This window comes from Talpa occidentalis, unplaced genomic scaffold (assembly GCF_014898055.3).
Source record: "Talpa occidentalis isolate TD23 unplaced genomic scaffold, MPIMG_talOcc4v2.1 talOcc4.4, whole genome shotgun sequence".
NCBI classification, from domain to species: domain Eukaryota; kingdom Metazoa; phylum Chordata; class Mammalia; order Eulipotyphla; family Talpidae; genus Talpa; species Talpa occidentalis.
Window position 1 is genome coordinate 77,781,140 of NW_023604295.1, and position 24,994 is coordinate 77,806,133.

The 24,994-nt window shown below is 37.5% G+C and overlaps 1 protein-coding gene across 6 annotated transcripts in view; it reads left to right on the forward strand.

Moving 5' to 3' along the window:
• MECOM (MDS1 and EVI1 complex locus) overlaps nucleotides 1-24,994 on the forward strand; it is a 578,367-nt gene that overhangs the window by 293,722 nt on the left and 259,651 nt on the right. The gene's annotated exons all lie outside the window — the stretch shown is intronic.

Genomic DNA, 24,994 nt, shown 5'->3' on the forward strand with positions numbered 1-24,994 from the left:
CTTAAGAGCCACTCAGGGCTTCTCAACTTATCATCAGTACCAGCTTTTGCTTTCTTAGTTGGCTTTTCTCCTCCACCTGGCTGCTGGGCATGCACAGGCTGCTTTTGGCCATCTAGGCCCACTGGCCACCCCCAGATTCTCAAAAAAAAAAACATAACCTGCTAAGGTCCTCCGCCTTCTGGCGGGAATGCCAGTCCAAGTTTATCAGTTCATCAGTTCAAGTCCATTGGCCTCTCCCTTCTTCAGCAATGGCCTGCTGCCTCAGGGGTCATTGGCTGGTCCTTTCCGGTGTCATTGGCTGGTCCTATCCGGTGTCGTTGGCTGGTCCTATCCGGTGTCATTGGCTGGTCCTATCCGGTGTCGTTGGCTGGTCCTTTCCGGTGTCGTTGGCTGGTTCTTTCGGGCGTCTCCTCCATGCGAGGTCTCGTCCCACAGCTCCGGACCGTATCCACCTTCTGTGCCACCCTGGCGCCTCCAGCGTCATCACAGGCAAACAGTCTGTTCTCCTTAGTCCCTCCAGGTCTTCGGAGGGCTCCAATACCCGTCTGCATGGATCTTGCCGACTTACGCCAATTGTAGGGGCCGGACTGGGCACAAGGCAGGTTTTCTGATCCCATGCAGATCGGGTAAAGGAGGAGTCAGAGTCCTCAGTGGTTTTGCAGGTCTTTTATTTGGGGTTCACCAGGCATATGGCAGGCAGGGGTGCTGGCTGGGGGACTGGGAGGCTGGCAGGCTTCCCAGCCCCCAGCAAGTCTTCACTCTATCTGGGCTCTCTGGCGTTCTCTGCTTCTGCTTCGGCTTCTCCTTCAGGTTCTGCTGCTGCTGGCTGGGGCTGCTGGCGTCCCCCCCGTGACGCTGCCCTTAAAAGCACAGTCTTAGCTCAGCTGAATCCCATCTACCTATGCCCACACCCTATTCCAGGTGCCCACCATCAGGCATGCATTCAGGACAAGGATCCATCATCTATCCTGATGGCGGAAGGGCAGAAAAGCCTGATATTTTCTTTACCCTACAGGCAGCATTACACATGGATTGAGTAAGTCATTGGATTTTGTTGAACCTTGGTTCAAATTGACTATCAAAAATCTTAATGGCCTTTTGACTAAGACCATGTGCAAATTATCTACCAATTACTAGCTTTGTGACCTTAACCAAGCAGTTAGCCCTCTTGTCTCACTTCCTTATCTGTAGAATGGTAGATAGCTAATCTTCCTTGCAGGATTAAATGTGAAGATTATATTGTAAAGTTCAGTAAAGCACTTAGCATAGGGCTTGGTATGCTAAGTACTTCAATGCAAATCAATTTTGTAATCATCATCACCATTATCATTTCAAAGATGGGGGGATTACTTGCATCCTTGTTTTGTGAGGGAGGGATTAGGGAATTCAGTCACAAGGGTTTGAGTTCTTTGGTTTGGCAGAGCCACCACATCACAGAATTAAGTAGCATCCCCTTTTTGAGTGGCCTGGCCAGTAGCCTTCCCTGGACCCAACACATTTGGAATGCTGAGGGATGTTTACATGGATCTCTTGCTGAAGATCTAGTGAGCAATCCTAAATGGTACAGAGGGAGGCCCAGGGTTTTGTCTTCCTGTTTAATTAAATTATGCTCTTACAGCATGAAGGGTGGTGTTGAGAGGTAAGAAATCACCATTTAAACTACTAAAGTGTTCTCCCTGCAGCTCCAACTTTTTCGATGTATTTTTGTCACGGCTCTATTTCCTCTTTACTCTTCCTTATCTTAGCCCTCAACACTTCTGTGTCCTGTAAACTCTGTCCCTCAGGCTTCAGTTAGAAGGTCTAGTTGGTTTTTTTTTTCTCTAGCAGGAAGTGTGACCTGGTCTGTGGATGGGGAAACTGGTGTATTTCTATTCCAGTTCATGTTCTTCTTCAGGAAAGACCATGGTAGTATCCTTTCTAAGAATAAACACACTTTACTACAGCAAGTGGCTTCCTAAGGCAGCAATTTCAAATCTTGAGTGAGGACAGTATACTCTGCCTGTTAACAAGACTTTGTCCTTGTTCCAAGGGAAATAATTACCCTGGTCATGCTGTGAAGTTTCTTTTTACCTGGGAACCCCCATTCAGTGAGATGGCTTAGAATCTCTGAGAATAATATGAATAAAAAGTGTGATTAAGTGTGTGGAAGTATTTCAGATAAGTAGAAATACACACCCTCATCTTTTTGTACATTATAATTTGTGTATTCTTTTTTTTTTAAAGATTTATTTATTTATTTATACAATCACTGGGTACAGTCAGAAGCGAGGGAGGGTGAGAGAATTCACCAGAGCCAGAGCGGGGAGCAGGACAGGCAGAGTGATGAAGTACACTGCTGAGGGGAGCAGCGGGCGGCAGGAGAGGTCTGCACGCCATGTGGGACCCTCGCTAGTGGCCGGAGATCGAACTGGCGCTGCAGAGACTGCGGGCAGCTTCGCAGCCCAGCGCTCAACCACCACTGCGCCACCAGGGAGGCCCTAATTTGTTTATTCTTAATTTTTTCTCAAATTGTGCTACCTGATGGGTTGGTACAATCCTGAAACTTTCAGGGCAGAAATCTTGAAACTTATAGACCAGACACTTCAGATGACCCATTGTGACTACTCCCACTGTGTTTATTATCACATTTGAGCATTTTAAACACAAGAAGTATCAAAAGCTGTGGACATTTTTTTCTCACCAAGAGATACCAAAATACATGCTTTTAGAAACTTAAGACAAATTCTCTAATTCCTGTGACATTAGAAAAGAGATACATGAATTTTTTGGTTAAAGATTTATGGCTGAATGTAGCAGTCTTAAAGTCTGTAGCTCACAATTTGGATAGAAGCTTCCGGAAAGAACAACTTGAAGGGTATGGCTAGTGGTGGGGCCTTGCTTCTCTGGGGCAGAATTATTTTCTCCCTTCAATTCTTCTGACCATTGCAATATGATGTTGATGTCTTCTAACTTCCACAGCATAGACTCAATTGCCACCAAATTGCCACATGCTAAAGATTCTTTACTTACATAACTATGCCATATCCCAAGTCTTTCTCCACGTGGGGGCTTCCATCAAGAACAATGTGGATTTAATAATACACTTAATTGGGAAGTTTAATAAGAAGTTAAGACTTTGTTTTCTTTTTTAACTTGGAGAAAAAGACCTCGGGTTAAAAGGTATTAATCTCAAGAAGGAAAAAAAAAAAAACAAAAAAACAGATGTAAGTATGATTTTAATAAGATAATTTTCACTTTCCTCGTACCTTCCAAAGTCAGGAAATTCTAAGATATTAATTCTATTAAGAATATTGTTAGCAGTACAACGTTTGAAGAATAGTTGAGTTTGCCAATAAGCTAAAAATATTCTTGATGAAATCATGAATTGTTAGGATTCAAATTACAGAGCCCTGTATGGACCCCCCGAGCATTGATTTTTCAGGAACATTGTGAAGGACATTATGGTGAGGAGGTATATAATGTCATTTGGTGAACTTGACTCAAAATGTGTTCATTTGAAGTTTGATTCCTTACTCAACTACCATAACTGATTGATAGAGACATGGATCTCCAACTGACTTTAGTTTCTGTTCTGCAAATCTCCCATGAACCTCATTGAGAGTCTATGATGCAGCTGTAAAGAATAATTGAAAACTATGGTTTCTATGTATAGTCCAGTTAATCTCCTCAGAGCACTGATCCCTGTTACAATAGTCTAAGTATTGTGGAGACGGGAACACAAATAAATTTGCTTTGAGCTTCTATGGGTAGGATGAAAGATGCTGCAACCAGGAAAGATGACACTTAAAATATTAGGACTCTTACATGGAGAAAGGCAGAACTGTGACGTGAGATGACATGGACATAGAAAGATGTGGCCTTTTAAAACTGAAATTCTGATAGACCAGATTAACTGTGGATGGGATGGGGCTGAAGGATGAATTAATTATAGTTGAACCAAAAAGATTAAAATCAAACACTCATGGCCATCACAGGATGTTAAAATTTAGTACCCAGGATGGAGATTGAAAATAGAGCAAAATCCAGGTGGTATTCCCACCATAAACTGTGAATTTATCATCATTTGAAAACTACGTATGCTTTCAGCTTCATTATAATTTTTATAAGTTTAATATAGATTTATGTAAAACTTTATCTGGATCTTCTCTTTCATGCATTGAATGACACCTATCCATTCTAGTCTAGACCTGAGTACTTCTTCCCTGTGAAATCCTTGAGCTTAGGAATTTATGAAGGGCAAAAAAACTGCCTTTCGATAGTTATCTTTTTTGACTATTTGTCCTAGGGCTCTTAAATCTTCAACTGTCTTGGTCTTTTGTTCCATAAAAATAAAAGGTCATTTTTGTCTTTAATCAAAGAATAGCCTTCTTGAAGTAGTAGAGGGGATCTCAATACAGTATATGAAACAGGGCCACTAGCAGTCAGATTACAAACATGTCAAGAGAAAATTATGTAGTAAAGAAAATTGGTCTAAGTTAAAAAAATGAATGATCCTGTACTTTCAGAAAGAATGGAAATCAATTTAATATAAGTCCTTTGGTCAGTGAGATGTGTCAGAAACCTTGCCCTTTATTCTGATGTGCCATTGTGTTAGTGTTGAAATGTAAAAATAATAAACAGCTGGCATTTTAGGCACAGACTAAACATCAAGCAAATAGCATTACATCAGAGCTCTCAAGAGAGTGATTAGAAGACAAGATGACAAAGGGAGTGAGAAATGGTAGCAAAATCTTACAGTAGAGAAATTGCCAGCCTAAGTCTGGCTTACCCAATTCTTACTTTAGGCAGATTTCACTTGTATGGAAAGTTGTTTTTTGGTCTGAGTTTATATAAAGCTTGATGAAGGGCAGAAATAGCACAGGGTTCTGAAGTTTTTCTTATTTTTGCTCAATTCTAACTAATTTATTAACTCCATAAGCATGTCTACCAGATGTCCTCACGAATGCAGTGGTGGAATAAAGCAGTGCCTATGTCAGCTCTCTTTTCTCCTCTCTTTCCTTTCTTGGCTTTTCCTGCTTTATTTCACTTGTTTTCTTTTTCAGTTTTGGTATTTGCTTGCCCTTAACCAAATGTCAATACAATTCCCTCTACCTAATAATTTTGGTTAAAATTAATTCGTTATTCATCTATGTGTCACCTTCCTTCAGAGCAAATATTCACGGGCTTTGACCATCTGGGGGACAGTTAGTCATTTTGAGGATGCAGGTGGGAAACACACCTGTAGTTAGTCACTTACAGGGGCATTTGTCTATACTGAAATTATTTGCAGGTGTTAAGCATGTGCTTATGAAAAAGGGAAATAGGTATTTGGAATCCAGAAGAAAACTTGCCTCTTAATTTAATATTATTGTACTTCTTCCCTATCTCTTGGCTACTCAGAGAACAAATAAATGTAGTTTTAACATAATGTCTTGAATGACTGAAAAGATAGAAATGCAGCTGTTTTATTCGGCTCCTAAAAGAATTTTCTCTGACTCCAAGGATTCATTGATATTTGGACTTTACAGAAACAATGCTGTAAAATTTTCTAGTTGTGAGGACAAAATTTCCTCTAAAATCTGAGATATGGTGCATTTTAATGAATTTTAAAGACTATCATTATGTAGCTGCTAGCTTTCTTTGTATTGCTGGGTGTGGGCAAAATTATCAAAACTATTAAATAATTATTAGAAGTATTGGAAAAATTTTTATAAGCTCTCCTGAAAGCCATATGTCATGGACAATGGTGTAAAAAATAGAAACAGTGAGAAATTCAGCAACCAAGATCCCAGTGCTCTGTCAATATCGTGTTTGGCAGAGTTTGAAAATTCTGTGATCATTTTTCTCCTTATGTGACACTACCCTTGTTCATTCTTCAAAAACATTTGCCTTAGTGTGGGGAATTATAGATAATTTGATGCAACAGGTTTAAGTTACCATTTTCATAGTGAAAAGAATAGCTTAGCATGATCCCGATTTTCCTTGGTTTCCTCCCATTCTTGAAAGAAGCAGAGGTATTCACATTTCTTTGTCTAACAGTTTTATAATGTCTTAAGAGATTAACAGTGAGCATGAATGAGGGCCTACGGATTAGACAACAAAAAGCCTGGGACGTCCACTACCTTACTTGCAAATTTTACATTTTCCAGCATTGCTGAGCGAGTATAGAAACTAAGAAAAGATAATAAGTACCAGAGTCTCAAAAGTGTTTAGTGATTCAAAAAATTCAGATGACATGTCAGAACTGACAGACTGATGGAACCGTCTGTGGCAGGGCCCACTTTTTTGTCTTATGTTAAGCTCTCATACTGAGTGAATGCAGATGTTATCACGGTACCCCAGACAGACAGTCAGTGAAATGTGACAAGCTGTCAGCAAAGTTACACTACGTTGATTTTGTTAAAATATCCACAAGCTTTATAGTTTCTCTTTATATAAAAAACTTTTACCTCACTGAGCTAAGAGAATGGAAGCTGTTGGGGAGATCACTATGCTTTCATCATCTGCAGAGTACCTTGGGCTCTTTCTCCCGGGAAATTTCACTTAGCAAATTAAGTAGTAATCCCCCCAACTACCAAATCTTAAAGTACCTCAGAGTAAGTTTTTCTCTCGGTTTGCTCTATAAGTTTTTTGCTCAATTTACTTTGCACCTCAACACGTTGGCAAACGATGTTTCAAAATCAGAAAGAGTGAATTTTCTTAATTTAAATCAGGAGCCAAGAGGAGAGTTTGAAAGTCTGAAGGGCCACTTGAAACAAAAAGCCTTTCGTAAGAGAAGTTCAGGCGTGGAAAAAGAAAATGTGTGCTCAGAGTAAGCACAAACTGAATTCTTGGCTTCCCCTCTTTGTGTTTTAGATACTGAAAATTATCACTGGCCACAGAAAAATCTCCACTGAAAAGAAATCTCTAAGCAGTTCATGAAAATCAATCCTGTTTCCATATATGCTTTAGACACTTGAATTTTTCTTATAATTGGGAAAATAAAAAAAATAGTAAAGAGAACCTTCAAGGCTAAATCATATTTATAGCTGAAGCTTAGGTTTGCTTACCATATGCATATTTGACATGAGTTTCAGAATCAATTAACAGAGGAATTTAGAAGTCAGAACAAGCAAAACAATAATTAATTGAACAAAATTTAATAAAGACCATATACTTGGAAAGTGCAGTCTTAACCATGTTGTTCTTAGTGATATTAACGCTATTTTTTAAAGCAAAGAAGACATCAGTTTTGGTATTTGAGTTTAACATGGCAGTTTATTTGTAGCCTCCGGGTACAATAATTGGTTGCCTTTTGCCCCACGTTGAAGGGCTCCTGTTGCATATAATTTATTTAACATCAAATTACAATTGTTTGGTAGAAAATTACTTTGCAAGCCTAGTTTCCACAAATTAACCTCTGTTTATATGTTCACTTTTGAAAACTAAAGGTGAATGGAAAACATGAGCCACACTTGTTTTGTTCAATTTACATTGTCATGGAGGACATTATCATACAATGAGAAATTGTTCCGTGATTTTGAAAAATGAAAAGTCAAGACATTTTGAAGATAGCATCTAGCCCAGTGTTTTTGTAAAACACAGAACTAAATAATCAAACGAAATTATGCATATGGAGGAAATGATTTAGAATATGTTTCGCTGCTAATCGCACTCATGCTGAAGTTTTAAATTTCATCTGTCTGCTCAGATCTATTGTGAGCCATTAAGTGGCTTCCTTTTTCCCCGACAAATTGAATGCTGCAACTGCAAGGAGCTCTTTTGTTCTTTTAATTCAGTCAGCATGGAAATGATTTTCTCATTTCAGGCCCTTTTCTGTCCTCTCTTCATTGTGTCAATAAAATAGAGTTGTGCAGGGCCGCTCTAATCAGCTTAGAGTGCTAATTCATTGCTCAGGGATGCTATCTGTGTTTGGCTACAGGTGGGCACTCTAAGGGGTCAGTCTCCAGGGGAGTGTAATTGTGTGTCTCCTGGGGCTTGTTTGCAGAATGACCTAAAGCTGAAGCCCCAACTCAGGAAGGGGGGAAAAAACTGACCAAACATATGCCCACGCAAACATATACAGCTGTATTTTCATGGTGACCATTCACTTGGTCCTACATTCTCAGATTCGGCCAACATTCCTTGCATTCTACCTATTCTCCGTCTTCTATGATTTAGCCATAAAGCATGAATTCTTTTAAATTTTACCCACACTTTCTAAGGGTTCAAGCTATAGCGTATTTCCAAGATACAAGTTAAAGGCCAGACTAGGATTTAACATATGGATAATACGACCAAACTAAACAAAAAAAGAGAAACAGAAAGGGCCAGTTTTGGAAAATATATTCTTTTGTGTCCCATGAAGGCTTAATGTATAAATATGGGATTATTATGAACTAGTAAATTAAGCTTTATTGACAGTGAGGAATTTCTGGTGACTTTGGAGGAGAAATAATGATCACTTGTTTGGAATAAGAGGAAATGTTGCGATGCAAGAAGTTTTTGAGAATTAACATGTTCTTGGGCAGTCTGGGGGGATGGCAAATCTTTCTGGGATTATTGTCAGCGTAAGTGTCAAAAACACATTGTGAATATATCCTATTTACTGGGTTTGACATTTTGGGTATCAGGATTAAAGATGCTATAGCATCTTTTTATTTTTTCCTAACAACATTAAAAAAAACTCTCAGGACATCGGGATTACTTCCACTCTCAATGGAAAATCTTCAGGACTTTATTACTCATGTCATTATGTAATAACCTTAAGCAGGTTTACAAAGTAGAAAGGAATACACGATAAAAGATTTCAGCTATGTGAATCTACCGGTTAGCTTTAGAAGGGCTGAGCAAATATTCTTTCATTTGTTTAAGAAACTTAACACTTGCTCAATATATCAGAAAAAAATGTATCCTGCTTATTAACAGAAGAATTAGGGTAAATATTACTTGAATAATTTGAGAAGAAATTTTGTAGTCTTATTGTAGTAAATTCTCATTAGCTTTAACAACTTGTCAATTTATAGAACTTACATTGTTACATACAAAATGTTGTGTTGGAGCAATAATTGATTCATGGAAATACAGGTTCTTGTTATTTTCCTTAGAAGGAAATAGGTTATCTTTCACGTGTTTAAAAGACATTGTTTGATTTTAATTCTCTAATTCTTCTTTCCCTCTCTCACTGATGTTTCAGCTACATAACATAGTTGGTTTGATCTTGCAACAGTCTTGCTTCTGGAGAAAGGTTCTGAACTTTGCTTAGCTGTTTACACTTATTTATTTAGGATTAATTTGAAGTAGCATCAGGGCATGAAGAAGAAAATACGTAAAACTCATACAAGTGATCTCTTTAGTTTTTCTTTCATATGTAGAAATGTCATTCTGTAGGGCTCCAAGACAGTCAGAATTCAAATTCCTTTGTCTTAACTAGAGTGAAGTCTCCGTTTTAATGATTGTTAATGATTAATGAATGATATTTCCTCTTATAAGCAATTATATTTTCAGGCAAAAATAATTTCAGTGTTATTTCCTGAAATTGATGAGATAGTTTACTCATTTAATTTTGTGTTTTAAAAGTGCTTTGCTTTTCTGTCTTATTTAATTTTGCTATATATTTTTTCCTTTCTTTCCAGATAACTGTATTTGAGTTGATTTTAAATGCATTAGTTATCTCTTGTAAATAGCCAAATCCTTAGAACAGGCTATCTAGGGCATCTGTAGAATGAATCGTTCAATGAGGAGGGGCGTAAATAATGTTTCAGTAACTTGTTTTGTTAATTTTTATCTTTGTAGGAATAAACTCTTTTTGCAATACATTAAAATCAATGGTATAACTTCTCCTAGATTGCAAAACTGTAATTCACTGTAATTCCGCTCACATCTCTCACTGAAGAAAGCAGAGTGTAATGAACTATATACTTGAAAGGGATTTTTTGAAAGAGAAACTGCCAATTCTCCTCAGGTCATCTATTTCACTAATTCTCTTGTGCATTGAGTATCTTTGTCATAAGATAAATGTTGGTGAAATTATTTATCCTGGATGCCTATATCAGAGTGCACTGGACATGGGGCTCAAATGCCTGTTGGATAAAATGAAGTTGGCTTGTCTTTGCTATTTATTATGATGGTCAGTTCCAAGACATGTAGTGATGTTGATGATTTTTTCATAACTTATATGAATAGGATTTGAACTTAGATATTAAAAATCTGAATTGAGTAGCAGAATAAAATTATTGGATTGGTCTTTCTTTTGTCACCAAATGTTTACAATGACAGAATGCTTTGAGGAAAACAATTATAAGGAATAATTTCAGCTTTGACTTGTTAAGTGGAAAACTCTACAGTTAAGGATATAATTTCATAGTAAGGTCAGCTAATTACCCAGATCATCACCATGATAAGTGACTCCCACTTGGTTGTAGGTATCTAGCCAAGCTGTCATTTCTGGCATAACAAATTCTTCGTGTAGTTTTGCTAAAAATGTTTCAAGGAATTATTAAGTCAACCTTCTGACATATAGGTCTTTAGATCCAGTCTGGTAATCTAGTGGAGCTCATTTATTTGCCACGTTGTAAGAAAATCTACCAGTTTTAAGTATAAATAACTATGCTCTATGTAAAATAAAATAGGAAATAAAAAGAAAATTTCTCAGATTTGAATGAGTCCCCTTTTCCTGTTTCAGATAAAAATAAATAAAAGCCAAACTTTTGCTTAGTTCTATGGATGGAAAAACATACTTGGAAAAAAGTGGCTTCTACTAGCATGTTTCTAGAATAGTTTAGCATTCCTAAATAAGGGGTCATCAATGTAATATCACATGAATCAGAGATGAATGGGATCTGTCCATTATCAATTCCTCAATCAGGGAAAAAAGGAAATTAAGTTCCTAATTAGGTGAATTTGGACTAAAGAGGTGGGGCATTGAAGGGATGAGGAAAATTGAGAGGTAGTTGATGCAGTTTCAGACTAATGATAGGAGAGGAAATGAAGAAGGGGTGGGCTGGAGTTGAGCTTCAAAGGTCAGTGACCTTATTAGGACAAGAGTAAGTAGTGGATCTTCAAAAGCTTTTACCTGTGATAGGTTGACAAGGTGTCAGGTTCTGGAGATGCACAAAGATGCAGATACTTGAGAAAGAGAATGGAAAAAAGAGATTCGATATTCTAATAAGGAAAACATTTTAATATTGGAGAGAGAATGACAGTTGACAGCTTTGTAATTATTATTTCTTGCTCATTTTTCTGTGTCCTCTAGAATATTCCTTTTATATAATAGAAGGCTTAGTTTAGTATACGATAGGTAATGCTTTTTTAAGGACTTGAACTCACTGTTAATATAAAGAGCATTTATCCTGTATAGAAAGATACTTAATTTTATGAAAATATTATGGCCTACATTTATCATTTTAAACACAAAATGATAACTATTTATTGCAATATCCATCATACAGATGTGCATTCATTTCTATGTAGATGAAACTTTCAATTTTCCTGAATAATACAAATTATCAAGGTATTGACAGAAATATATAAAATTTGTTATTTAGCCTCAGTGCTTCAGAAGTGCCCCAGTAAGAGGATACTAGATAAAATAGTTATATCTATTCAAAGAAACAAAAAAAATATATAATCTTTTAACTAATAGTTTTGTAGTTTTTTACTAATGTTGGAAATAATGAGAAAATAATTCAGGTGTTTGGGAATACAAATGAGATTAGTTAGATGAGAAAATTTAGTTATGAATTTGGAACAATATGGACTAGTTGTACTGTAATCTTATGAAGCATACTTAATTTCTTTATTGAGTAATTAGGGTGGTATGCCTTTGACCAATATATTTTTATCCATGCAATAAGTTATTACTTTCATTAATTACAGATCTCAATAAATTAAATATTTTATATTTTTCCATTTTAATCCTATCTCCATGGTAAACATATACCATCGACCTCATTATTATTGCCCATGGAAACATAACTTGAGTCTCATATGTAATTTAAGATTTTCACAGTTACGTTGATAGAAAGTAAAAAACAAGCACATGTAATATATTTTAATAGTATAATTTAACCAATTTATCAAAAACAATATTGATTCAAAATGCAAAACAACTTCTTGATCCAGTCATCTATTTTTGGGCATTTGGGTTGTTTCCATATCTTAGCTATTGTAAATAGTACTGTTATAAACATAGGTGTGCAGGTGCCCTTTGGAATTACTGTTTCTATGTCTTTTGGGTAAATACCTAGGAGTGGAATTGCTGGATTATATGGAAACTCTATGTTTAGTAGGTCAAGAAATCTCCACACAGCTCTCCATAGTGTTTGGACCAGTTTGCACTCCCACCAGCAGTGCAGAAGATGTGGTACATATACACAATGGAATATTACTCAGCAATCAAAAAAGATAAACACATGCAGTTTGCAGCAACATGGATGGAGGGATCATGCTAGAAGGGATCATGCTCAGTGAAATAAGTCAGAAAGAAAAAGAAAAATACCGGATGGTCTCACTCATAGCAGGAATTTAGAAAACCTAAATAAGAGACCAGGAAAAAGACTAATTAATATAAAGTAAAAATCAAAATCAACAAGCAACTATAAACCAGAGACACACTGCGGGGTGGGGGGGCAGTGGAGGGAGGGGTGGAGAGTGGAAGGACTAGAGTCAAAATAAGGGGGGGGTGCAATTGTATGGGGAATATAACCAAAATGAAAATGCATACATTGTACAAAGATGAAAAATGATGTAAGAATTATATAAAATAAAATATTAAAAAAATGCAAAACAAGTGAAAATTATCACTGAAATGTTTTTACCTTTTTTATACTAAAGTCTTTGAGATATAGTATATATACTTATAACACATCTTCATTAGGACTAGCCATACTTCAAGTGCTCAGTAGCCACACATGGCTACTGACTTCTGTATTTGACAATCTCAGGCAATCTTGAAGGCTCCATCTTTCTCAGTGTGGTTCAGATCAATGTAAGTTATCTCCAAGTGTGAGCACTGAAGGCCACCCTGCAGCCCTGTGGCCCAGCCCACTCATCTTCTAAATGAGGACACAGAAGTTCAGAGAGGGTCAGCTCCTTGCCCAAGGTCACTGAACTACTTTGGGGGATAGAGTTGAGACCAGATTCCAAGTCTTTTCACTGAACCTTAACTTATTTTGTATTTTATTCAAATATGCTGCTTTGTTGTCCTTTATGCAAGTATATCAAAACAGGGTGACTTTTAAGAGAACAATTAAGCAAAAAACCGACTAACCAGCCAACCAAACTAAACTGGTAGTTGTTGCAAAAATAGGCTTGAAACTTTGACTGTTGAAGCAGTACCGCTTAAGCAAAGGGTTATTTATGATTAGAATCTATCATACTTTCATAAATAAATATTAATGCTGTAAGTAAATACATGACTTTAATTTTAACCATTAAGATCATTTGTTTTTACATTTCACCCAGTCCTAGAAAAGAAAGGTACGTCTTTCATTGCATTTTATACTGAATTATACTAATGTTTGTTGTGATTGAAGCCATGATAGGAAAATGATTGATTCCTGGCTACATCTTGGCCCATATTGGCCCATAGATGTAAGAAAGAACATTTAATTGTTCAGATTCCTGCATTTTTCTTATCTTAGACAGTATCTGAAATTAAGGTCACCTGACAGGGTCACAAAAATGGTACTGATTGCAATTTATCTGGAAAGCATAAATGGGAAAGATACAGGTCTTCTTTTACAGAATTGGCAGCTGATGCTAATTGAACCTGAGCTAACATTCCCAAATGAAACGAGATGGGGCGGTTTGAGTTATCTAACAATGTTTTCATCTTGGGAGACAGTTTCCACGCGAATCAGCATGGTGTGAAAATTAAACATGCAGACACAAAATAAATGTCCCAGAATCTTCCTCAGCCTCGGGTCGGCATAGCTGCACCCATAGGAGGGCTGCCCCCGCGAGCCTGAATTGACTAGAAGTTCCCGGAGAGAGAGCAGGGCTGCCGTCACTGACGAGTAGGGGTTTGTAATAGTATCGTCCTGTTTTCACTCTCCACAGTAGAAAATTTCTACTAGGCTAACAAGGCAGAGGGTAATGAGAAACATGCCAAGTTTTTAAAAAAAGAGCAAGAGTGAGGAGTCTAACCTACGAACAGGAAACAAATGTGATCAATTACTCCAAGTGTGGAGCTCACAGATACCTTATCTTAGGGCTCCTTAAAATAAAAGCCTGATTGTTACCAAATGCCTCTAAGAAGAGAGGGAGAAAAACACATTCATGGAGAGACAAGCAGTGGGCTGAGAGGAAGGGGGGGGCGAGGGGTGAAAATGACTTTATATTGATGTAAAGAAGTTGGATTCAACTCTTTCTCCGTCTTCTGAAGTATTTAGAGAAGTGGTTCATAACCAATCATAGCCTTCACTGAGCAGCAGTAAAAGCATTTCAGTGTTTGAAAAATAAAAATACTCTGATGTGACATGTAGGGGAGAGGGTAGACCCAAATAGTAATAATATGTAGGGTTGACTCAGCCCACGTGAAACATTTTTCTCTTCTACGTAATTATTTCACTAATGTCTTTTAAAGATGAGAGGTTATTTTTGAAATGATTACAAAGAAAAAATTTAGCCATAACTTTATAGGAGGCATTCATTATTTGATTCAGAATCAAAATACTCATTTTTCCGGCGGGCCTCCCCGGTGGCGCAGCGGTTGAGCGCTGGCTTGCAAAGCTTCCGGCGACCTCTGCGGCGCCGGTTCGATCCCCGGCTGCTCCCCGGCCACCGGAGGAGGGTCCCACATGGCGTGCAGACCTCTCCTGCCGCCCGCTGCTCCCCTCAGCAGTGTACTTCGGTCCTTCTGCCTGCTCTGCTCCCTGCTCTGGCTCTGGTGAATTCTCTCACCCTCCCGCGCTTCTGACTGTACCCAGTGCATGTATAAACAAAACGAACGAACAAACAAACAAATAAATAAATAAAAACATGCCTCTATTTAAAAAAAAAAATACTCATTTTTCCTTTCAGATGTCTTCAAGGGAGTCTACATATAAAATGTTGTGAAATAAATAACAAGAGTAATCACAGTGTTAATAGTATTCACCTTGAGGGGTTGCTTTCTTCTATTTGTCCCCAAAGACCAAGCAAAAATCTAGTGGAAATGATGTGAATGTATTCTACTCATCTTCAAAAAAGGAAATATCATGGCTAAGGTTCTGAGTAAGAACCTCAGGGCCGGCGGATTTGGCTACCATTCCACAAATTTCCCATAAGTGCAATAGAATTAACACTATCCCTTTCTTAGAGATCCTGGGTCAGTAGGTGTTACAGGATTATGTTATGAGGTGTGACTATAAAGTAGTGAGACTGTTTTTCACACTCCACACCCAGAAACAACCTCTTTTTACTTCAGTGAATAAAACAATAATTTTTCTGAGAGCATTCACCTCATCTGGTTCTTATGCACACGTGTGTGCCTAAGACAAAACCTGAGATTCTCCCATCTTTCCTGTCACATGAACCCTGACTACTTTCTGGGGCAGCTTGCGCAAACCATGTGAAATAGAATTATTCCTGTTGGTAGAAAGGATTTTTTTTTTAAAGTTCCGTGTCTTGCAGGGCAGATGCCCTGTAGATAAGAGAGAGAAATAATTGTGCATTTTTAGAGGACTTTGTTAGAATGGCCTTGCCATCCTGTCCTTCCCATATTTTTCCAATTAAGTTCTAGCCTGTTGGAATCAAATGTCTTCATGGGATGGCAGACTGCTCAAGTAGGCTATTTTGCACATATTCTGTAGCATGCTTAGCAATTGGACCTGTCAGTCAGTCAACACGTATTTATTGGGCGTTTATGTGGCGAACCAGACAATCCATTCCCTGAGCTCTTGCTCTTATGTTTTCAGGGCCCTGTCATCCACACAGAATTTCTAATTGAAATTTTCTTTTTCAAAGTGGACTCATCTACATATGAGTTACAAGAAGGAAGGTGGGGTCTGTAGGACTGATAGAACCCTTTTATTAGGGCTGCTTCAACCTACTTAAAGGTAGATAACTTACCTTAGGGATATCTTTCTGTTAATTCTACTATTTCCCTATTTTTGTCCTTTATTTGTGGTTAATGTGATTATGAAAGAAACATGCAAATAGTAAAATCCATGCATTTTACACGTCTCTCCTTTCTCCTAGTAGATATTTCGTGTCTCTCCTTAGTTTTAACAATTTCTTTAATATCATCCCCAAAAGTGTATATGAAAATGTATATGTATATGAACAGACAGACCAATACACACACACACACAGAGACACTGTATGTTTACAGGAGGCTTTTTCATGCAAACTGTTTCTATGTACTCATTTATATATTTTATTTTTGTAGTAATATTTTTGAGGTCTTTCTATTTCTCTGCTTATATATTTGTGTCTCTCTCTATATACTTATATTTGTCTAATTAGCTAAGCACACTTGTTTCTCACACCCCTCACCTCCTTCCCAGAGACAAAAGCAATGTTTTTCCTGAGTATCTTTCTAAATGTATCATATGTATATAACAGCAAATGCATATAATTTTGTTTCTTTTATACATAAATATGCCATTCTGCGGCTTGCTTTTTTGTTACCCAACTGTTTGCTTTGCATATCATTCCATATCAACATAAGAAGAGTCTCATTCTTTTTTTGTTGTATTTCTTTGATTGTGCCATAATTCATCATCATCATTAACTGTTTCAAATAATGTCAAAGAATAACTTTGTATTAGCAGCATTTTGGAGGTATGTAAGAATATCTACAGGATAAACGCCTACAAGTGAACTGGTAGGCCAAAGAGTTATGTGCATTTATAAATTATTTCATGTTTTGCTCATTTTTTTTATAGCCCACTTGACCCACCCTCCCAACAGCAGCCTATGAAAGTGACAATTTGCTCATTCTTCCATACCCGACATTGTGAATTACTATATAATTTGACCTTTGCTAATTATAGGGAAAATATTTAGTTTTTAAATTTACATTTCCCTTATTTTGAGATGAGGTGAAACTTACTTTTCATGTAGTTAATTATAATTTTTTTATCTGATAAACTCTCATTTAAGTGAATCCTTTTTTCTCTGTGCTTGCTGAGATAAAATTGTCCGATATCTAGTCAGTGACAGAGATGGGCCTAGAATTCAGAACCTCTGGTTATTAATTTCATAATTCAATATAATGTATTTCCTGCTATAGTTTGGAGGATAGCGTTTCCTATCATTTGAATCCTACCAACCTTGGGGTATCATGAGGATCATATGGAATAAATTAGAATGCAAAAGCATTTTCAAAATGAAAAAGAGTTCTCCAAAATGCAAGATAATGGTTCATTTAATTTTACAAAGAAATCACAACATTTATCACTCCTGAAAATATGCAGTTTGTAATAAAAATAGAATAAGAGTGGTTTGACCCGGCTGCAGTCTGAGAGAGGTAAGGCAATTAGGTTGTTATGAGGCCTTCTGGACAAGCAGAGTTCTGATTTTACTAGCCTCGTGCTGACATGTATGGCTGGATTTTTTTCCTCCCCTAAAGAATGGAAAACATTGTACCTTCACAGAGTGATGGCAGTCTTGCTTCACTTAAAATTTCATCACCCTCCACATGAGCAATTCGCCTCACATTTTAAAATGGGGGTGGAAGCAGATCATATTTGGTTTTGTAGAATTTAGGTTGACTAACATGTCTTCCTCTATGCTGTTGTTTTTCAGGGAAAATTTCAGAACTTTACATAAGGGGCTTGTTTCCATTGTTTTTCCCATGTTGACTCCAGATAGCACAGGGGTAACACGTGTGCATTGGTTTCCTTAGTTACTGTGTTGTGCAATGTCATTATGTAAAATCACTTCAAGGCATTTACTTTTATTTATATTTCATATTATCCTGGTACATTGTTTACTAATTTTGCATGCATGTAGCTTAAAGACATTAGCCAGTACACAGAAATGGCTGGCCTAACATCCATGTGCAAAAGTGGAATTCAGGAGATTAACTTGCATTTGACCTACTTCGGCTCTCCTGGTAATGAGGGGTACAGGGGCACAGAATTAATCTCTCTCAATTTGTGGCTCTCAGGGGTGCTGCTAAGTTTAGAGTGCTTGAATTTTAAAAGTCTCTTGTTGTACCGTGGAGTTTTTTTTACCTATTAGAATTATGTTCACTTTGTGAGTCAAGCGATGGGTTTTATCTATTGCAGTAATATTTGTAACAAATATTTTGAAGGTATATAAAAACAGTTTATTGCATGGTGTGGCTCAGAAAGTAAAATGGGAAAAACTTGGGTCGAACTTATTGAGCTACCATGCTTTTTGTCCCTCCCTACTTCTTTAACTGTTACTTTGGTCAAAAGTGTAAAAAGCTTTCATACTGCTTTACGAGTTTATCAGAAGCTGTCTTCTGTCATATATTTGTTATGCAATATTAAAGTAGTGCTGCTGGGAAGGTGTAAGTCAAGTTGATATAATTTGGATTGATTTGCTTTTAAAAGCTTTGAAATGACAGTCCACTGCTAGCCATGATGCAAGTTCCCTACAACTGGATGAATGTGTTTATTGAACATTTGACCACATTTTAATTCATTTCTGTGGTGTTAACATTAAATGTTCAATGTGTTTATTCTTTAACAGTTGCATTAATACTACGTTAATGTGCAGCAATAGTAGCAGAGATAAACTTTAGATGACCCTCTCAACCTATTTCAGTTTCAAATTTTCACTTCACTCCCAGCACTCTTACTGTGTAGCAGATAAGCAGCAAAGTCTGTGATGTAAGTTTTACCACTCTTCTTCCATCATCCTTTAAAATGGGGGTGGGGGGACCCATCGGAAGTCAGTAGACCAGAAATCAAAGAACTGGGTGTCCCAAATCTGCATAATTGCTTCTCAAATTTCAGACAGTGGCTTTGGTCACTCACTTATTCACTTTTTTTTTTTTTTAAGATTTATTTATTTATTTATACAAGCACTGGGTACAATCAGAAGCCCGGGAGGGTGAGAGAATTCACTAGAGCCAGAGAGGAGAGCAGAGCAGGAAGACTGACGAAGTACACTGCTGAGGGGAGCAGCAGGCGACAGGAGAGGTCTGTCCCGCCATGTGGGACCCTCCCCAGCAGCCGGGGATCGAACCGGTGCTGCTGAGGCTGCGGGCAGCTTTGCAGCCCAGCGTTCAACCGCTGTGCCACCAGGGAGGCCCCACTCACTTATTCAGTGTTTTTTTGTTTTTGTTTTTGTTTTTTTTTCATTATTTTGGTGACTTTGTTTTAGTTTATCTGATTTAGCTTGTCAATTATGACGACTGGACTGTGCTTAGTCAGTAGTTTCAAATGATAATAATCCTATAACTTCAGTTCAGTGAGCGGGTCCTTTGAAACATCATCCTGTTTAACCCTTGATTTTACTGATGAGGAGCATGGGGGCCAGGGAGTCTCAAGTTCATTTGCTAGTTGCTGGCAAAACAAGTTCTAGCATTCAGTCTTCTTTATTCTCAGAGATCTCCCTGAAACTCTTTGCTGTAGAACATTTCAGATCGACCCAGTTACACTTCCGTTATTTGTCTACTTTGACCACTTCATACTATGGTCAGAAATATGAGAAGCATCCAGTAGTTGGCATCTGACTCTCTCATTCTCACCCTCCTTCCTTCCCTCTCTTCCTCCCACCTTCTTTCCTTCCCCTTTCCTCTTTCTTTGATGATGTGACTTTTTTCAAGATCTGGAGAAGGATTCATTTAGCTCTGCCTGTTTGGGAAACACTCTGAAAGATAAAATGCCGGGAACTATTTCTTATTATATTACAACTTCCAGAGCTCCAAGTCTAAAGTGATAATTTTACACAAAAACATACATGTAATGAACATTCGATAGCCACACCGTATAGTGGTCCAAATTATGCACCATTAAAAGCAAGTGGTTACAAGACTACCAAAACTGAAATATTTGCTTTTATGCATTTTTATAAATATCTATGGTTTGATTTTTTTTTTTTTCATGACAGGGGGCAATACTAACATTTACCAATGGTAAATTCTATTTACCAAGATATAATGAGATCTTATATTACTTTCATAGTTTTCAATTAACTGCCAGTTTTATTCCTTCACATTAGAAAAGCAGTACTTTGAGCCTCTCATTTGATCATTTTAAAGCAAAAGTTTTAGGCAGTAAATCTGAATGCTAATAATGTTTAATATCATTATGTTAAATAATGCCAAGGATGATACTACAGAGCACTTGATGGATTTACGTATATTCAGTCCATGAGTATTTTTATCTCCTTAACATATGTCAAGTTGGTCCCTTTAAAGGATTTATTGGAATTAATATATTCTGTACAGCTGAGTGCCAAGTAGAGTATGTTTTTACATATGGAAAAGTAAATTTAAAGTTGTGCAGTATATAAAAGGGTTTGAAACACTTACAGAGACTTAAGTACTGATTGAACTTTAAATTGATCGCAGCACTAAGATTTAACTTTCTATGTCTAGCTATTAAAGAAGATATTGAACAAAATGTTTTGTAGACTCCAGCTCTTGGATTTTTTCAAATACGAAATTCTCTTTTCCTTCCGATGAGTCCATAGGCGCTCACAGCTCTGCAGACCCAGCCAGAGTGTAGAGTGACTGCTAGCACGGCCTTCCGCCTCAGCCCTCCATGCCTGAGCTGCTTGCCACACTTTTCAGGCAGCTGCCAACGTTGTCAGCACTGATCTGTCAGTAAGGATTTCTCCTGGCAAAACTCTGAAGCTACTCTCTGACATCTTCAACAAACTAATTGTTGTCTACTGCCTCTGCGAGCCCTGTGAAGTCCCAACGAGTTAGTGTCTTCTCAAGAGATGAGAAAAGGGACTCACAAAATCAATTTATCAGGCTATTACGCATTGTCATCAGCCAAAACAAAAACCTGCTAAAGACAGGAGAAAAAGTAGAAGAAATGGGTCTCTGAGAAAAGGTTACAGAACATCCATCTTCTCTCCTCTTCTGATTGTTTCCTTTCTTTGCCCATTTTCATACCATTTCCCTCCTCCAAAAGACACTTTATGACAAGCATTGTAATCTCTTTAGAACGGAGGGGAACCTCTTCTTTAGGACACAATCTTTGCAAGTGGTGAGTGACAGTGGGAAAGGGTCCAATTGCCACTGAGGACACCAGGCAATAAATCATCCTCCCCTGGCATCGGCTGACTGGACGAACCCCCACTTCCTGAGCAAGTACCAAGGCCTAGATGTGACAAAATAGCTATTGTCAGCAACTAGCGGCCACGTTCCCACTTCCTCTCTACTGAGATTTTCAGTTCATTTAAGACTTTTACCACTGCAAAGCATATTGGGAAGAATACTTACATAACTATCATTAGAAAGGGAAGTGCCCTAGAGTTAAATACTTGTCACAACATATAAAAACAATGAAATTATTGGGGGAACCTCTGTTTTCATTTTCTATATCACCAAGCAATTGCTCTATTACTTTTGAAAATGCAGGTTTTCCCATCATTTTAGAGTAGTTCTAAAAATGACTTTATAAGAGCATATGCAATTGATCTGGTGAAAATTTTATAAATAATATGGAAGGTTCTACAGCAATAATTTCATAATTTGATAAAGCTAGGGCACTTTGCAATGATTAAGTCTAAATATACCCTTACTGTTAATATGTTTGCAAAATATTGTTGAGGCAAACTGATTTCCAGTTATTTTTCACATAGATCGCAAACCTTTAAAATGCCAAATGCAGCAGGTAATTCATGTGCAATTAAAAATCATGCAAATAATATAAAACTTAGTAGAAAAGAAAAATTTCCCATAACAGATGTTTATAGATTATACATATTTCATTAGAAGCACAGTTAACTGATGAATTATAAGATGTGACAGGATAAATATTGAAATATGAGCTTTTAAATATTTTCACAACCATTGATTTTATTTTAAAATTATCATTATATATGGATGTGTGTGTGTGTGTGTGTATAGATATATATTATCTATATAATATAGTGATGGGGTATTAACTGCATATTATAGTTCATGGTGAAAACTTTTGGCTTTTTGAAAATTTGTATTTTTATTTTTAGCACAATTTCCTCAGTGTGGAAGGATGATTTAAAGTAGAATGTATTTGAGCATTGAATTGATCAAATCCTAATAAAAGTGAGAATATAGAAGAAAAGTTCTTTGTTTACATAATGCTATAAAAGTTAAAGAAATGTGAGAATGCAGCCGGTGGTCCCAATGTAATTCACAAATATTTTTGATAACTTTAGCTAATGTTCAGAATGATTCAGGCATCTACGACTCTCTCGACAAAATACCTGGATAATCTGAGGGATTTTTTGGTATCACCTGCTTGTTCAAGTCGACCCAGCTCACATTTTCTCTGTGCAAAATGTATTTTCGCACAAGTTATCTGTCAGTCTCTTTTATGATTATGAAGAATACCTTGCACAAGAAGTGATGGATTTCCTCTTACCTCTTAAATCTTCTCTAGCTGTTGCATTCAAGTTGAAACACTTTTATTATCATAAAGTACACCCAATGCAGATGAAACACCTCTTCACAGTTTTGTAATGAATGGCTAAATGGATTTAGAAGACATCTTAATTTTGTAGGAGACTGCATCGTTGTATTTCTTTTTCATGTCATAATAACTGGTGATATTGCAATCTGCTGGTGTTTTCTGGTTGACAATGATAATTCTGAAGCATTCTGGCACTGTGAATTCATAGTCTAATGTGACAGCAAGCAGATGAGGTGATGGTGTACCTGGCTGATGACAGTTCTATCTCAGTTCATCACCTTAACTAAAAAATAATCCTATCTAACTTGAAATCCACAGCAGCTATAAGTAGAAAATAAATCCAAACCACAGCTCAGACTTGTAACCTAACAGCTATCATAAATAATCAGAGCCTATTTGAAGGTGGAAGATGGGACATTAGAAGCTATTTACACTACGAGAGTGATGCCATCGATCAGTAGCAGCAACCGTAGATAAGGCTTCTGTGATGTCATGGTTATTTATGACGGGCATTGACAGTAAAGCTACTATGGAATTTTCTCCTCAGACAGCTTCATTCATTTTTGTTTGTGATGCATTTTGTTGTTAAAGAAGCAATCAATAGCAAAATTGTGGTGATAAAAGTATTACTTGTTAAATATGTGAAAAATGTGCATGTTCGTAGGGATGCGGGACAAAAGATGAAGAATTTAAAAATTCACTTGTGGTGTTTATGTGTTCCAGCTACAAATACGCGGTAGATTCGGTTCACATGTCTTGGCTTTAAAATGTGGCCCAGTTGTTCTCGCTCTTGTATCTCACTGTCTTGCTGGAATGCAGAGTGAAGATGCTGTGGGGACCAAATATATGACTGAGGCTGAATAATATAGAATTTAATTAGAGAAACTGCATACAATAAAACAAACAACCTTACTTTCTACACAATCCCTCTGTATGAGAGTTTGGAGGTTTTATTTTAGGTACTTTTTAAAATGTAAGTTTCATTTGTTTTGTCCCTTTCCCCCACCCCCATTTTTCTTCCACTGCTCAAAACATTCACTAGGTTAGTGCTTCTGATAATTTAATGTGCATATGAGCCATCTAGGGAACTTGCTAAAATACAGTTTGTGATTCAGCAGATCTGGGCTGGAACCTAAAATCCAACATTTCTAATAAACTCCCTGGCACTGATAATGCCGAGTCAGGGATTATACATTTAGCAGCAAGAAATTAGGTAAGGTGTTCATTTCTGCACCTTTCAGGTTTCCCTTCCAATTGATAACCTTTATTTTAAATGGGTGTTTACCCATTAGTAGAGAGCAGTGGTTCTCAAATTGTGTAGCCTCTCGTGGAGGACTTGTTTGCACTTGGGTGACTGCTCTCTGCCTGGAAAGCTTCTGATTCAGTGGGTCTGGGGTGGACACAGGAACTTGTACTTCTTGTAAGCTCCCAGGTGACTGTATTTTGAAATCTCTTGGTGAGGGGTCATCATTTGATACTGAGTTCCCATGACAGGAGGAGTCTGTACAGGTCACTAAAAGAGGCAGAAAAATGAACACTTGCTGAGTGCCTACTATGCATTAGTGGGTAAGTGAAGGTCATGACCTACATCATCTCATTTACCTCACCTAATTAGCCTGATATATTCAATAATTATCATGGAGCTGCTCTATGTAATACTTTCTGGAAATCATAGTAAATAATGACCTCAATTGTTGGGACCGCAGAAAAACAGTGTTCATGTTCTGATTTCTTCCCATATGATTCCAAACTTCTATGAAATATACCGTTTTTCTCCCAATCTCCTTTTTCATATTACCCTTATCCAGACCTGACCAGGCACTATGGACAATGACAGAGCATAATGCTTACCTTCCAGATGTTATAGTCTAGTGAGCATAGCAGGGGTTCTACAAAGATCCCCCTTCTGTTCTGATGGTGTAAGAGAAGAATGAAGTGCTGTGTGCAGGAGCACAGCCCTGAGAAGAAGACTGAGATCCTTCCTGAAATTTCACTGACTTTGCTCTCCCATTCTTGCGGTTTCCAAGCTACGCACACACAAGTAAATGTAAATATACTTCCCAAATATCCATGGCAATTCAGAAAATGATAGTATTATCAGTGTTATTTCTACAAAGCTATCTTTGTAATAAGTTATTTCAGGGGCCTTCCTGGTGGCACAGGGGTTAAAGACACAGCCGGCCAGAAAGATACCCACATGGCACAGCAGACCTCTCCTGTCTCGCCTGCTGTTCCCCTTAGCAGTGTATTTCAGTCACTCTGTCTGTTCTGTTCCCCACTCTGTCTCTGGTGAATCCTCTCACTTCCCCCCGGACCCCTGACCTCTGGCCTACGCCCCAGTTTTTGTATGTATAAATAAATAAATCTTAAAAAATAAGTTATTTTATTGTATCATAATCCTAGTTCACGTTTCAATTCAGTAGGTATCTATGAGGTGCTTACTGTTCCAGACATTTGGGCACAGTGGGGCAAGACACAAACCAGATCTCTAGAGTGGACTGTCT